Here is a 2,761-nt window from a genome sequence, read left to right as displayed (position 1 = left end):
AGTAGCTGAAAAAGTGTAATGTGTGTTTATTCACTCCCTTAAGCATTTCTTGTAGATATTACAACCTTTACTCCACCTGTAATAAGAAAGTGAATGTCTCTTCCTGTGAAAAACAAGGTGCCCGATTTGCAGTTTAAAAATTGATCAAAAGACGCAAAGAAATATAAGGGGATAGACCAGATAAAGAGCAATTAAAAATTCCATCTTTGAGACAGGAGAAAATCAATTCAGATCTGAAAAATACATTAAAGTTTGTGACTTGTTTTCCACTTTGAGAAATCCAGCTAACTTCTGAGGCTGAAATGTGAAGGGGAATATGGGTTATAAGGGGCGGCATGGTGGGGCAGCAGGTGGTGTCGCAGTCACACAGCTCCAGGGACCTGGAGGTTGTGGGTTCGATTCCTGCTCTGGGTGACTGTCTGTGAGGAGTGTGGTGTGTTTTCCCTGTGTGTGTGTGAGTTTCCTCCGGGTGCTCCGGTTTCCACCCACAGTCCAAAAACACATGTTGGTAGGTGGATTGGCAACTCAAGGGTGTCCGTAGGTGTGAATGTGTGTGTGTGTTGCCCTCTGAAGGACTGGTGCCCCCTCCAGGGAATACTCCCGCCTTGCGCCCAATGATTCCAGGTAGGCTCTGGACCCACCGTGACCCTGAACAGGATAAGCACTTACAGATAATGGATGGATTTAGCAAATTTAGCAATTATTTTGGCCTCTGCAACTGGTGTTGCATGCTCTTTACCAGAACAGAGAAATGTTAATGTTAAATCCATAAATAGGGGTCACCATGTGAACTGTTCTATAAAAATAGAAAAATACATAGAAAGGGGTAAATGACGTAGTCAACATATTGGAACTCATTGAAATGGTGTGTCTTTAAATGAACCTTGTCAGGGAGCTTCAGGGGTGTCTTCAAAGCTTTTTAACGTTTTATACTGCCAGAAAAGCAAACCTGGACATAAGAACTGTATTTCACGCCTGGGCAGAGACACTTTTAGGAACTGCCTGTAAACTCTTTCACAGTCATGTAAGGTTTTTATTCAGGATCTTATGCTTAGCTACACAGTTTTTGTAGGGTTGTACATCATTTCCTGAAGATTTCTCAGTTGCTTTTCCAAAAGAAAAATCAAAGTCTTTAAAAAAAAAACAACAGTCCAAGTAGTAACTGACTTGTGTAGAGCATGTTCAAAGATGGCTTCCCCGTTTGTAAAAGGCTAAGCACCAGCGATATGAAAGTGTCAAACAAATAAATACAGTGGAATTTGAGTTCCTAACTTGTGTTTATTGATAGTCAGAAAACATGTTATTTCTTACTAATTCAAGGAATAAGGTTTAAAAGACAGTTGGTCCCCCCCCCCAATGGTGTTCGGAAACTCTAATAGGCGTCTTGCCTGTGACGTAGATGGTGGACAACAACTCTAGAAGTTGCACTTAATTTAATGCAAAATGACGAAAAGGTGTGTTGTTTTTGGCTGCAATCATTCAATGTACAGTGGGACATCTGTGAACAAATGGCTCAAAGATCCCAAAATATCCAGAAAATGGACTAAATTTGTCAACTTTAAACGGGCACTTTGGAAAGGACCATCCGCTCACTCCGTTATCTGTAGCTCATTTCACTGGCGCTTTTCCAACAATATGGGCATGTAAGGACACCAACGAAAGGTTTTCAAGAGCCTCTGTAACATGGAGGTAAACAGGGTAAGGACACACACTTCGCCTGTTTTAGTTGGTGTTAGTTAACGTTAGCTTGACTTGCTAAACTCGGTGGCTCAGATTATACTTGGCTACGTAGCTGCATTACGGAGGTTTATAGTGTCGGATGAATTCGAGTTCGACTTCGATCACATTTACAAGAATAACGGTACCTCTAAATTTGAGTTTAGCTCATTGCTAGGCTATTGTCATGAATAATGTTGGTTATTTAGCTAGATACTGTCATAACAGTCAGTCATAACGGTGTTTTACCGCGGCGTTGTTCAGCTGTTGTCCACCAGTGACGTCACGGTTGCGTTCAAGAATTTCCGTAGCGAGCTCGGGTTTTTCCGTCAATTTAATTGATCAAATTAAGCTGCTATTTTCATTTTAATTCATACTTTTATACGTCAGTATCTAAAATAATGTGAAATATTCATGGAGGTCCATTAAGTGGTGCTTAGCCTTTAAAAAAGAGCCTAACCTTCCACAAAATGGTGAAACCAAATCCAGCATGAACATATAACTTCAAAACATATGGGAACAGTCAAAATTAATAATCATTTGTTGCAAGAACGTCTTTAAGCTATCGGTTTCACTGGGATTTTTTCAAAGTTTCACCACTAGGTGGCTGCATTCAAGTCTAAATATAAAACAAATCCTAGTAACATTCTCGGTGTAGTTAAAATGACAAGGTTAACTGACCAAATTGTTAATATTCCAAGTGAAATTATTTTAAAACGTACTCTGCAGAGAGAACATTTTGTGTAAAGCGTACAGTATATTTCTCTGCAGAGAACGTGGAAGAAACAGGAAATCAAAAAACACTTTTTGACCAGGTGTGTACACATTTTCTATATGACTTTACTGGTCTTCACCTTTTGAAAAAACAGTAGCCTGACGTCATGCTGACTACAGCAGTTTGTTGTCCCCACTGGTGACTGATGTAAGGCTAATGTGGGGCTACAATGGTCAAATAAGTATGACCTAAATAGACACCGTGTCAGCAAATATGTCCAAAACATTCATTTTAAAGATGAGGGTGAAAAGATTGTTTACATTCAACAGT

Source organism: Hoplias malabaricus, chromosome 5, assembly GCF_029633855.1.
Source record: "Hoplias malabaricus isolate fHopMal1 chromosome 5, fHopMal1.hap1, whole genome shotgun sequence".
NCBI lineage: Eukaryota > Metazoa > Chordata > Actinopteri > Characiformes > Erythrinidae > Hoplias > Hoplias malabaricus.
The sequence above is the reverse complement of the archived record's forward strand: the minus strand, read 5'-3'. Positions refer to the sequence as shown.